Raw genomic sequence first — 14,417 nt, forward strand, 5'->3', positions numbered from 1 at the left:
TGATCTCTGCCACAACTACCTGACTCCACCATCGTAGCATGAAAGCAGCTATAGACAACAATATAAACTAGTAAGTATGGCTTTATTCCAACAAAACTTTATTTACAAAACCAGGTGGCAAGCTGGATTTTGTACATAGGCCACAGTTTGTCAATCCCTGCAATAAAGGATACCTAAATGAATCAGCATGTTCCTGCCCTTAAGAAATTGATAGTACTCATAAAGTACATGTCTTATTCCCTTTATAGTGCAAAGTAGAATGAGATAAATGTCATGTGAGGAGTCTCAGAAAAGGTTCAGAGTTCAAGGTCAGTAAAGAGCACCTCAAGTTAAGAAGCCTTCAAGGAGAATGTGGGCCTTGAAGGATGGTCAAGATTTTAACAGAAAGTTTCAGGAGGAAGGAAATATTCCAAGTGGAAAAATCATTCAGGATAAAAGCACTAAGTGTCCAGCAAATTCAAGTAATGGGAAGTCACTGCTGAAATGTAGTGTAGATAAAGGGATATACAGATGTGTGAAACACTACTTAATCAACTTTAATTCACTGTGGGTTGGGGGTTGAACGCCAGACTCGAGGGTTTGGAGGTTGTCTGAGATCCTCTCAGGTGCCACTGAACACTTCCACATGAGGAGGTAACTTATCAGCCAGATATGACAAGATCAACTGGAACACAAAGGGTAAGATGCGTTTGCATATGCCCAACTGTAACCACTGACTCCAGCTAACAAGCTACTGGATCAGACTAAGGAAAAGGAAATAAGGACGTGAATAAAAGCAAATACAGTCAGACGAGAAAGCAGACTGAGGCAAGCAACAATTCAGAGGTAACATTTAACAGGTCTAGTGGTTCACTAGAGGTAGAAGGGAAGAAGAGTGCATAATCAAAGTCGACGCTAAGGTTCCAAGTCTGAAAGAAGGGAGAAAGATGGTAAGGATCAGGAAGGCCTGGAAAAGAGACAGCTCTGGTGATGAGCAGGTGAGTTTGATTATAAATATATCACACATATCACCATCTTGTCAAGCACAAGTCTGAATCCTCCCAAATCCCAAAATCTTATTAGGAAAAAAAAAACTGTTTTACAATTTTAGCAGACTGCCAACGTTTTTCCAAATCTGTGCCTCTTGAAATCTCCTCCAAGTCCCCAGTACTCTGAAATATAACAGAATTTCTACGTTTCTATTCTCTCATCTTGATTTTCTCTATTTATAGTTGTCTAAAGTCAGTATATATTTTAGTCCATTGTAAATGTAATATTAGATATCAAGGAAATAATTTATGATGTTTTTCACAAACTCAGGATAAACAGTAACTAATTCCTTTATTAAAAAGTGGCTAGAACTGCCTGTATCTTAAGAATGTTGTAACTCATTCTTGCATACCACATACGTTTTCTGAATGTCTTACATTAACTAAAACGTCTGAAGATAGATATCAGGTTGCTGAAAGATTTTATTTCTTACAATTTTTTGAAAATTATGACTATGAAAAGCTACAGTGAAGGAATTTTTAAAGTTGTACTTGGAATTGCTTTAGATTTTAAAGGCCAAAAATATATGTGGAAACGGCACAGTAAGTGACCCAAATAATATTTCCATTCAAAAACAAGTCTGCATCTGAAAAAAACAGAGGGATGGAAAGTGAGATGCTTGGAATCAAGACGAGAATGCTCAAAATTCACAGGGCAAGAAAGAGAGTCGTGATGTGGTGGTTGCTTTCCACCTCAGAAGAAAGTTTAGGAGAAAAAAACACCAAGCTAAGAGTGTGATGACAAAGTACGAATCTAGAAGAGTCTTGGCCCATGATAGGTAACCAAAAAATCTGCAAGTGAAATATACCTTCAAAGATGGTCACAACACGTATGATGGGAGCAGAAATCTTAACTGTTATGCTTCTGTAAACACAGCACCTGTGTCCATGAACGGTTTCCTATCATCTTCCTGGTTGCTCGCTCCTGAGGCATCCTGTGGACGGACTCCTTTCTCTTCCTCCCCTAACATTCAGTCAGTTATTAGGTCCAGACAATGCCATTCCTATAACATTTATTGCATTATCCCCTCCTTTCCACTTCCACAGTCACAATCCTAGCTTAAATCCTTTTTCCGGCACTGGTCTACTGAAATCATCTCCTAACTATCTCCCACTCAAAGAATGACTGACAGGTTAATTTCCCTAATATAAAGTTCTAACCATGCAATCTCCATACTAAAAACTTTCATAGACCTTCCACAAAATGGCCCAATTATTTTGCCACCCTAGCTCCACATATCTTTTTCGCATGCCCTTTCTGCTAATTTAATGTATCAACTCACTCTACCTCATACAAACTCTTATTTATACTTCTCAACAGCACGGTTGCTTTTATACTTTTCTCTAGCCTAGCATGATCTTTCAATGTCCCACCCTGCTCTTACTACAATCTCCATTTATGGAAATATAACCCATCCTTTAAGGTCCACTGAAAAGTCTGTCTCTCCCAGGAATTCTTTTCCCAATTCTCTGTTCATACCCCACCATTCATTCTTCTAATTAGTATTTGCGGAGAGTATAACACATGCTACTGTTGTACACACTATAGACAAACCAGTCTGCCCTCGACCCTCCTGGTGACACTTACTATAGCTTCTCTCAAATGATTGTTATCTGTGAGTTTCCCTCATCTCCTTCCCTCTGATTGGACCATATAACTAGAAGAGAAGCAGCTTGGTGAACAGCTGTTGAATTGAACTTGTTAAAGTGAACTTTCTGGGTTCACCATTTTCCTAAGGAAGTTAAACTTTATGAAGACCCGAGAGCCAGAGAAAAATTATGTAAATTTAATTTAGTCAGTAAACTCTCCAAAAGTTAAAAGATTTTGATTTGTTTAATTCCAGAAATGCTCAAAGAAAAATTTTTAAAAGCAAAAAATATCCACTTACAATTCAGTTCTTTAAATTATAATGTTAACTGTGTAGCCTGATTGTAGGATGAAACAAGAATCTATAGTCAGACCACTGTGGTTTCATGAAATAAAAAAAAACAAAGAAAACAGTATTACAGCTACTAATACTTGGGATGATTACAGTAACATTAAACACTGGGTAAGTACCTGCAAAGCAAAACACTGAACTGGACCAGGTCCCTGCCCAGTAGATGGACAAACTTGATAGATATAATACAAAGCAAGGTGAAGGCAGATGCCAGGAATGTGCATAAGATGATAGAAAAAACTCTGAACCTCCTTTTCTTCTTTGAAGTTCAGACCTGAGAGTCTGAAGCAGTTGATTTTGACTGCCAGTAAATGCAAAAGGACACAAGTGTTTTCTAAGGGCTCAGATGATGCTGGCTGCTAGATGTCAAACTGAATTCACAGATAAGCACTCAGAGTGAAAAGCCATTCTGGATCTAGCAAGATAGGGTATGTTCTTATGCTCTAATAATGGCAAAGCATTTAGGTGGGTCTTAACTCGTCCAGAAAAGTAGCTTCTCTTTTGTTTTCCCTGGCCCAGGCTGGTTTCAGGCCTGCCAGTGAGATCTGTAAGAGGAAATCATTTTTGATTTTGTTCCAAATTCTAATTCAATACCTTGGCAGCATTTGAAATGGATAAGAGTTCTAGGATCACATCTGCCTCAGGTGACAACGAAGATAAGAAGCACACAAGGTAAAAATGATGAGAGCTTACTCCCTAAAAGCAACTTTAAATGAAGCTTTCTAAAGGTAGTTAGTAAATTCTAGTTACATTAGGCCTGAAAATATCTTGCTAAAATATTTGAAGTTAAACTTTAAAAAACCTTGTCACAAATTTGTTTTTAGCTAATATTCTGGCAGTTTTTTAAGTCAATGTTAACAATTAGAATAAACTGATAATCAAATTCATCAGACCAGGACATGCAGCAATATGGGGAAATAGTTTTTACAAGTAAACAATATTCACTTTTGGTTAATGGTTTCTGGTGACCAAGATGGGCCCTAGTGAAAACTGGGCTGTTGGTTGCTTTTAATGAAATGATGGAATATCAAGGGTCAACAAATGTGTATTGTACAACACCCTTGTTTCAGGTACCTGCACCAGAGGGGACACAAACACATGAGATACAGCCCCTACAGAAGGCTTTTTTTTTATGTAGACAGTTGAAATCAAAAAATAAAGACAATGAAACATCAGAGAACGATATAAAAAATATATGGTAAATCTTCCATTGTAAGGCACAGAAAATAGCAGTTATGGAATTTTAAGACTTGAAAATATCTTCTGTGTTTATAAAAACTGTTTTACAAAGGAGATGGAACTTCATTCAGGTCCTACTGAATAGTTTTGGATAGGTACACTAGAAAAGGCATTCCTGGGCCATGAGTGGTGGTTCACGTCTGTAATCCCAGAGCTTTGGGAGGCCAAGACCGGCGGATCACCTGAGGTCAGGAGTCTGAAAACAGCCTGGCCAACATGGCAAAAACCCATCTCTACTAAAACTACAAAAATTAGCTGGGCATGGTGGTGGGTGCCTGTAATCCCAGCCACTCGGGAGGCTGAGGCGGGAGAATCGCTTGAACTCAGGAGGCAGAGGTTGCAGTGAGCTGAGATCACAGATCACGCCACTGCACTTCAGCCTGGGCAATAGAGCAAGACTCTGTATCAAAAAAAAAAAAAGAAAGAAAGAAAAAAAAAAAAAAGCATTCCTGGAAGGGTAGAGTTTATCAACAAAAACATGGAGGTAGGATTCTCCATGATATAGGACAAAAGAAAAGAGACAAGCTGATTAGAGTTTATATTGAGAAGAGACAAAAGTGAGGTTGAATAGGTAGGTAGAACCAGCAGTATTTAACATGACTTTGCACACCTCAGTTATTCAATAGGTGTCTATTTCATTTATTGAATGGATACAGTAAGTATTAGAAGCCCTGGGGAAGGTGATTATACATCAAAGCAGATCATTTAGGAAGAAAATGTACCACATAAAGAGACAATGAGAAGAATCCTCTCTCATTTCTAAAATGTGTTTCTCAGAAGGATTGGTCCAGGGTTTGGTCTCAAGTTGATTTCCAAATAGTTGCCATACTTCCATATCATCTGCAAACTGAAGACTTTGGTCAATTTCCTTGACACTTTATCCACAAAAATACTTCAATGTCTGGATGTCTGACAAGGAATAAATAAAACTTAAAAAAATGAAGACAGCTAGAAACTCTTGAGCAATTTCTATAAGCACTTTGCTATCAGCGGTAATGCTGGATTAACTGAGTGCAGAGCACTACGTTAGATATTTACATATTTCTAATTTAATTCTCACAACAATCCTATGTTGGTAAGATTAACTCAGTTTTATAGTTGGTTGAAACACCCAGGTTTACAGTAAAAGAGTAATTTGCCCAAAGTCAGGAAGCCAGGAGTGGTAGATCCAGGATTCAGACCCATTCCTGCCTGACTTCATATTCCAAGGCCCAAACTTCTTACCTGAATTTTTTTTCCACAAGAGGCATCATTACATAATAAAAGAATTTATTAGAAGAAATGCTTGATTCTTGCAGAGAGAATCATGTGAGTGTTAGAGTTTCATTGTGGGATTAGCAGATCTTTTGGGTAATCTGACCATGTAAGTTTCCTATACTTTAACTTCAATAAGGCATCACCCATAATATTGTAGTTGAAACTACCATATGATGAAGCTCAAGTCCTGCCCTACACACATGACCTGTGTGATCTGGGCAAGTTACTTAATCTTTCTAAGTATAATTTCTTCATCTGTCAAATGTGGGTAATAAAAATAGCCACTTCACAAGATTCTTCAGAAAATTAAATAGCATAACATAAAGTATTTAGTATTTGCAACTTTTATTATTCAAGGAAAATTATTAAATTTCTACTTTATGGATGTATCAAGCTCATACTTTTCCTTTAGGATTTAGCCCAAAAACACCTGCTCTAAAAGCCTTTTCTATTATTGCCACTCCCAGGCCAAGGGTATGTTCTCACAATCGTGTGTGTGTGTGTGTGTGTGTATTTTCATTCATTTCACTTATCATTTTATACAATTGTTATCTATTTATGTCCTGTCTCCTTCATTAGAATGGAAACCCCCCAAGGACAGGGAATCACCTTATTCATCTCTTAATACACTACTTTAAAAGAATTATATCACATATAATCAATTTAGAAATCTTTGAGAAAGTGCATGTAGCTTCCTGTGCATGTTCTCTTTTGGTTTTAGGTATATAAATCTTGTGTCTTTACCATGCTCTAAATTTTTAAAAAGTAAAGATTCTATCTTATCCTCCTTTTTACTTTAAAAAGTAAAGATTCTCTCTTATCCTCCTTTTTACTTTAAAAAGTAAAGATTCTCTCTTATCCTCCTTGTCCATAGCACATTCTGTCTTTCTGGCATGTAGTAGGTATTTGAGGTATTTAACATCATTAACTTAGTAAGCTCTTCCTCTTACTTGGCACTTGAATGCTTTCAGAGACCTCATCTCTGAAGGTCACCTTCAGAGACCTCATCTCCAGTGACCCTCCTCCCAGTCCTCTGAAGTAAGAAGGTTCAGCATCACCATGAGGAAACTGAGGTTCAGAGAAGTGTCCCACGGAGGAAGGGCTGCCAGTGCCAGCCCCACCCCTTAGTCTCACAGTCTTTCCACTGCCTTACAAGGTCCTCAACTTGGATTCAGGACAGCAGATCACCCAGGAAGTTCTTTATTACTGTACTCCTTGACAGTAGAAGAAATGTCAGCAATTATGACTTTAGGAATATTTACATCTTACACTTTCAGGCATTCTTGAGGTTTCCCTCCACTCAGTAACCATAAGCCCGATCTTCCTGCCCTCCCTCTCCCGACCACCGCCACCTTCCTTGCCCTTTCCCCAGCCATTGACTTACTTAGCCATCCCACGCTGGGAGTGCGCCGCACTCGGGGGTCATCATCCAAGGTGCGGGTTGCTAGGCAGGGCACTGAGTTCTCAAGCGGGCTGCGGGCTTTAGTGTCAGAAGCAGAAGACAGGAGGAGGAGAAGGACACATGAGCAGCCACAGCAAGGATGAGGATGGAAGCATTAATTAAGAAGAGAAAATACTAAAGCAAATCACACAAGCGGGTTAAAGGAGAACAATGACATATTACAAAGACACACACCCCCTCCCATGTCCTGCACCCTTAGATGAAATGAATCCCAGCAAAGAATGAAAAAGTCTAAAAAAATTACATTCAATCATTATAGTTCCCCAAATACCAATGGATGATCCACCCTGCAGTTCTAATACACAAAACATAAATTATATCCAGAAGAAGAAAGATTTACATAATAAACAGTAATCTCAGGATGTAAGATCAAGATTGTTAATAATTATGAACCACATAAGCACACACAGAGGGAAGTTACACACAGCTTTGTAAAGCATAGGGCGCAGGGTGTCATATTAGTAAGCAGCTTTCTTATGATCTACTCAACAGATACATCTATGGATCTTATGCACAAATGCAGAAAGCAACATTTCATACTTTCACTTCCGAAATATTTTCCTTGGTGAATACAGAGTTGAATCTCAATTTTCTCTGTTTTTCAGCCCTTCAGAAACATGGGACTGGGGTACGGATAAATTAATACCTTAATATAAGCCAATTTAAGGATGTATGTTAGTCCTCATTTTCTGGTGCCCTTTAATACTCACTTTAATTTGAACATTTTAACCTTTGGTGCACCTATGCCAAATCTTAGACCACAGCAAAGATTAAATAATACTACAGGCTATATATACAGTACTGTTCCTCCAGATACATTTTATCACCTGGATGAAACAACGCCATCAACTCCTTCCTGAAGATAGTTTCATTTGGGATCCATGCCATTTATTTTGCTATTCCTATTAAATGCCATGCTCCAAGGCTAGTAAAATATAGACAGCATAATTATCCTTTAAGGAACCACAATGAGGTTGGAAATATCTAGCCATCAGACTACATGCAATTTGACTTAATAAAGACAATCATTAAATGATCAAGGCAGTAAACAAGGCATATCCAACCAATAGCAAATAGGAGATAATCTATTCACATGAGTGTGCAAACAACAGGGGAGACAAATGGTCTTTGTAAGAATACTGATGACTTGGGAGGTCAAGGTTTAAAGTAAACCATTTACAAACTAATATAAGTTTATAGCCAAATTTGGGCATTTAGCACGTTATAAAATCGAGAAACATTTTTGTCAATTTATCTGTCTGTGTTTAAAAGCTGTAAATAAAGCCAGGACTTGTGAGCAGGCCATCTGTGCCAGCACCTGTTTGAGGCAAATCTGATGTCTTCTCTTTGCAATCTGAATTTTTAATTGTTTCCCATAATTGAAGTTCTTTGCAAGTTTTTATTGCACTAAGAAAAATGAAAAAGAGAAATGAACGGGTTGAGATTGTTCCCAAATTGCTTCTGTTAAGAGGGAGACATTTAGAAATGTATATTATCATACTGACCAAGTTTTGCCTCCTATTTCTTTTGACAACTAAGTGATCTGCTTAAAGAGCCAATATTCCTGCAGACTTAGCTAAATTAAATGAATTAGGCTAAACAACTGGCAAACATTTATCTAGGTCCAGGCAAGGACCCAGTGAAATGCCAGATCAGTGAGAACTGACAGAAACTGATAATACAAAGGAAACTTCTTCAAAAGAAGACATGTCCTTTAGCTTCTAATTTCTTTAGAATAAGAATTCATATTCCTTTAGCTTCTAAATGTGTATGCAGGTACCCAAATTTTATCACTGATACCATGGCTTGCCTCTAACGTGGGTACAGGAAGTCAGCAGCTTCTCCAAAACTCATGCTGATAACTAACGTTCCCCAGCAGCTTCTCTCTCCTCTACTTTCCTCAACCTGTCAGTGTATTGCTGAGAACTAAAGCTGGAAATTTCTTTTTGCATATACAGCCTCCATTGAGACAGAGCCTCCCCATCAAGGGGACAGTGGAATGGAGCCTGGCACTCGCCAGCAAAGAACCTGGCTCCAAAGACAGGCATGAAAATGGAACTGCTCAGAGAGACTCGGCACCTGTGTTTTAGCAAAGCCTGACTGGAGCCATCTGGCAGCATACCCTCATGAAAGCTGGGACTTGCACAGCATCCATTACTTATATTGGCAAATGTCTACATTTTGATTTGTTGGACCCTCTGTGTACTTCTGTGCAGGAGGAGATACAAACTCTGTAACCCTTTCATGTTGCTTTTTTTTTCCCTTCACAAATTAACTCCAAATATCAAATTCTGAGAAGTCGTTCCCAAAGCCAGAGCAGAACATTTTGCAGTTATACCATGATAATAATATATAATGTATGCCTTGTCTACATAATGCTTTCATTGCACCTCTTTTACACTTGAGCTACAAAATAAACAGCTTAGCCTTGCTATTATCTTACATATTCTCTTTTAAATCACTTTTGCCTAACTTCAGGTATAAATAAGGTAGAAAATGGTTTATATTACCACAACCTGATGAGGAAAGATATAGCTCCAAAGGCTTTTGAGTGATAGTATCCAATATCTAGACAATAGAAAAAGATGTTGTGAGGAATTTTTTTTACATGACCCATGTTCCCCTTGAGAATCAACTTGTCCAAAACCATCAATCCTAAATCTGTTCATGTGAGGGTGTCTCTTCTCGAATCAAGCAAATAGATACCCTCACACACATACACACAGAAAAAAAAAAAACCTCCAGAAAAGTGCTTTTTTTAAACAATCCTGTTAAGAAGAAAATAAATTTTATTCACAGTGAAGTTTTAGGACTCTTTTGGGATTGCAATGCCATGTGTTCAAATAGTCATCGAACACTTCCTATGCATTCTACACTGCTATTTAGACAAGAAATTTAACCCAAAAGGATACCAGCATTTCACCTAAACACATGAAACATGTTGCCTAGAAATCTCCATTTGGAAAGCCAATAAAGACACTCCACTGTCTGCCATGTTTTGTGTGTTTTGTTGCTTAGATGTAGAATGGCCTCTAGAGCCCTTCACCATCACATTATTATATATAAGACCTCGACTTGGTGATGTGTGGGAAATAAATTATGGTTGAGGAAGCTCATCTCCTTGTGGTTGAATTAGCATATGATTATTAAGCACACTGGGTTCCTACATTTACTATGCTTAGACAAGTTATTTTGGACTTTCAGGTTTTTCATCTGAAATGATATATACATTAGAGCTGCCATAAAGAACAATATCTAATGCATAACAGGTGCTAAAATAATGTGAGGCATTATTATTATTGCTACTACTAATATCGTTAATGGAATGACATTTCCTTTGTTCAACATCTTGAAGAGTGTTGGGAAACACTAAAGACAGAAATCCTGGCCTACTTTAAATTCAAAGTGTGGTTTTTAAGAAATTGGGTTCACAAACCTAGAAAGATCTCCTTTTCGTCCTTTGTATTTCTATGGATACAGGAGTTGAGTAGAATGAGGCATGCTTAGTCATTCTTGGAAGATCTTAATTTATCCCTACTTTAAGTGAGCCCATGGTGCTCACATTTTATGTCTCTATCTTGCTTACCCTTCTCTCCTTACTTTTCCCTGTCCTTCCCTCTCCTATATCTCTTTCACAGGGAGCAGGATGTGGTCCCAGATCTGCACCTACACTTCTATTGCTCCCAGAGCAACATGGGGCTTGGGAATACAAAAAACTTGGTAAGGGTGGCTCTATTAAGGAAACCAAGCCTTGGAAGAAGATTTACTCAGGGTTGACAGCAGCAAATCAGTTCAGTGCCCTCGAAATACATGAGTTCTCCAGGAAAGGGGAATGAAGAAAAAAGTACTCACATGCGGTAGAATAAAGGCAAAGAGAATCATTTCAGTTCTTTTACTCTCTCACAGACCCTAACTGTATAAAACAGACTGACAACTAGTAAAATTTAAAAATATGTTTATTACATGGTAACATCTTGCTGTACACATATTATTTCTTGATAGCTCAAACTGTCATTACTTAGACATAATGATCAATCTTTATACTCTAAATTTAAAAATACTAGAAAGCCCATGAGTGACAACTCATTATGTATTATTTGGCATCTGCAAAGTCGATAATGAAAGTAGCACTATTTTAAAAATAAAACTCCAAGAATATTTTCATATAAATGAAGTAGTAGGCAAAAAATGGAAACAGAAAATAATAAAATGCAAAATAATGGTAGTGAATTGAAGTTCTGCCCTCAGTTTTAAAGTTGAAAGTCACTAAATTTTCCCCTTAAAATATTTCTGAATAATGGTTGTTCCTTACAGTGTGCTATGATCTGAATGTTTGTGTCTCCCCAAAATTCTCATGTTGAAGCCTAATCTCCAATGCAATAGTATTAAAACGTGAAGGCTTTGTAGTGATTAAGTCAAGACAACACCACCCTCAGGAATGGGATTCATGCTCTCCTGAAAGGCTTAAAGGAATCTGTCTGCCCCTTCCACCTTGTGAAGATCCACAGAACGCACCATGTATGAGGAAAGGGCCCTCACCAGGCGCTAAATTTGCTGGCACCTTGATCTTGGACTTGCCAGCCTCCAGAATTGTGAGCAGTAAATTTCTATGGTTTTTAAATTACCCAATCTAAGGTACTTTGTTATAGCAGTACGAGTGCACTAAAGCACAATGGCATCTCACATTTTGCTTATTTAATAATTTTCACAAAGGTATCTCATTTATTTCTGGTTATATGCACAGAATAAGACATTACTACCCTTATTTTACAGGTATAAAAACTGAAGCTCAAAGAGATTATGTAAATTGCTCATAACCACACTGCTACTAAACATTAGCTCAAGAATTGAATGAAACCTCTGGAAATGATGGTCCCATGTCTTTAAGAAGATTACAAAGTAGGCCTTCAATGTCAAACAACTAAATACCCATTTGTGTTATATCTCTTAAGCCCGACTCTTCATTGCTATAAAGAGTGGAATACGTTAGCAAATACTGAGAGGGAATGACCCTTGGAGAAAAATGTGTTGTTTATTTAAAGATCTGAACATTATACATTTGGAAAATCAGTCATCTGCCTGGAGAAAGAAAAGGAAAATAAGAAAATAAGAATGGTGCCTGATGGATGAATTAGAAATGCCATAATAACAATAACCACAATAATTACTGTTATTAAGGAACAGGATTTCATTCAGGCACTTTGCTAGCAACTTTCCATAGATTGGTTCACTTATTCTCAGGTGGGAAAGAGCTTGATCATGATTTGGGTTCTGGTCAGGACATTCATCTGTGCTATGAAAATGAACAGAAAATGAGAGTCCTGAACAAAACAGTTGGATGTATGTTGTTGCTTTTGGGAAAGAGTTAATCGTATGCAGAAAGGCACGCAAGAAGATGATTCTAACCTTAAGGTGATGTGGGCCTGAGAGTTGCAAGATGTCAACTGACCTATCTGAGAACTAGAGAAGCATGATGGCCAGCTTCAGAAGCAGGTTAGGGAAATATCTGCCTTACACACTGATTAAGGGACCTTGTCTGAATTCAAGGGTATGGGGCAGTTGGGGGAATGGCCTGGAAAGCAACCCATCCTGAGACAAATGGGCAAGCTGGGATCCAAAGTGCAGGTAAAAAGCGAAGAATTTCTCAAGGGAACGAGAAAGCTACCAGACCTGGTGGTGGTCCCAGCCAGATCCAACATAAGCCAGTGTCAAGGCAGCTGGATCTAATACCAAACCAAATGGTTTGAATGGGCCTAATCTCAAATCAGATCCAATGCAACAAGAGCCCAACTAATATCACTTATATTTCACTGGAGCCTAAAATTACTATTAACATAAAAATTGATTTCTTTCCATTGTTTGTTCTGCATTGCAAACAACTATCTGCTACTGTAGGTAACAGCAATAGACTATGCTTTCAAAAATGCTTTCAAAGGTGTGTGTGTTTATATCCAGCACATTGCTGATGTTAAACCATGAATGTGGGAGACAGCTAGGAAGTGGCATCCTGCCTGACAGATAACCTTAAACAGGAATCCAGATTCAGGAGTAAGTAGTGGCAACCCATAATGAGAGCAAGTGGATTACATTTCTCATATTTAAATAAAAAAAAGAGGAAACTGGTGGTAAATTGAAGATAAGATGCAGAGGTTCTATCAGGAGCAGGCCTGGGGTGCCTACAAATATGGAGGAGACCACAGGCATCAGGAGAAGGCATGGGGAAAGCACCAAGAGGTCTAGGAGCCAGCTGCTCTCCTTGGAGCTGCCACTGTCTCCAGCTCCTTATCTCCCTGGTGGGACAACTTTACCAAGTCTTGGATTTCCAGTGTGATTTAGGACTCCTCTGACACCCACTTAGCAAAAGATAAAACCAATGAAGGGAATAAATTACTCTGTAAGAGGGCTATGATGAGAAAGGTCTTCGGCACCTCCCATTGCTAATGAAAGACTATTGGTATCACTTCACAAAGGGCAGAGGGAATAAATCAGCACTGTATCTGCTAGTTTCTTTTCAAATAGTAAGCTACAGAGCAAGTATCATTCCAGAAACCACTCCTACTCAATATAAGATTTTTCTTCCCTAATTGTGCTTAAACATATTGTATATAATTTACTAACATTTGTGGAGTGATTACTATGTGCCAGTTACCACTCTAAACATTTTATATATTTTTTCTTATTCTTCATTATCTCTCTTTTACAGACATCAAAAGCAACTACTAAATTACCTTTCCATGTTTTTATTGAAAAAAGAAAAACTTTTCACTAATACAAAGTGAGGTCATAAAATTAGATTAAGGAAAAATGAAATCTATAGTCTAGATCCAATTAGATTACTAAAGCCAATTCTCAATAAAGGGCATCTATACTCCCAGACCTTGGAAGGCAAGAAACTGATCTTTATGGTAATCTAGGGAGAAAAAATGAAGAAGTCAGGAAAAAATCAGGGACAGGTCGATGATGGCTTTACCCAACTTTCTACAAAGACAGTAAAAGGTGAATATTCAAATTCAGGCTCCTCACTGGTTTGGGTCCTTAAAGTCAGGTCTCAATCATCTCTTGCAAACTTTGGGATAAGACAATACATATAAAAAGTATCCATTTAAATGGTACATTTAAAAAATGGCTCATCTTATAAACCATGACTTTTTAAAATGCAGTTGTTAATCTTGTCATAAACATCTTACTAAATATTTATTGAATGAATACCAATTAAGAATAAAATTTACTTTTACTTTCTAATGAAAAACAAGCTAAATACATCTTTATTTTTAAAATGCTGTCAAGCAATATTTCCAGGCTTAAACATTATTTTTTCATAATGCTCTAAAATAATACAGAATTATTAGCTAAGTATCTTAGACCAAATCATTAGGTAGAATCATATCAAACTGCTGACAACTTAATTTTACCCACAAAAATTGCAATTTCATATAGTTCAACCTAAAACAATGTGAGAAATAAAAAGTAGGTAAAGAAAACTCCAACACC

At 37.6% G+C, this 14,417-nt stretch overlaps 1 protein-coding gene and 1 long non-coding RNA gene across 12 annotated transcripts in view; both read right to left on the reverse strand.

Annotated features, from left to right (window-relative positions):
• SLC4A4 (solute carrier family 4 member 4) overlaps positions 1-14,417 on the reverse strand; it is a 493,252-nt gene that overhangs the window by 197,177 nt on the left and 281,658 nt on the right. The gene's annotated exons all lie outside the window — the stretch shown is intronic.
• On the reverse strand, positions 4,829-6,944 carry LOC141410306 (uncharacterized). Its single transcript, XR_012434881.1, has 2 exons — positions 6,849-6,944; positions 4,829-5,116 (listed from the first exon to the last, which is right to left on the reverse strand). It is a non-coding gene; the product is annotated as an uncharacterized lncRNA (long non-coding RNA).

The sequence above is a fragment of the Macaca fascicularis genome, chromosome 5, assembly GCF_037993035.2.
Source record: "Macaca fascicularis isolate 582-1 chromosome 5, T2T-MFA8v1.1".
Lineage (NCBI taxonomy): Eukaryota > Metazoa > Chordata > Mammalia > Primates > Cercopithecidae > Macaca > Macaca fascicularis.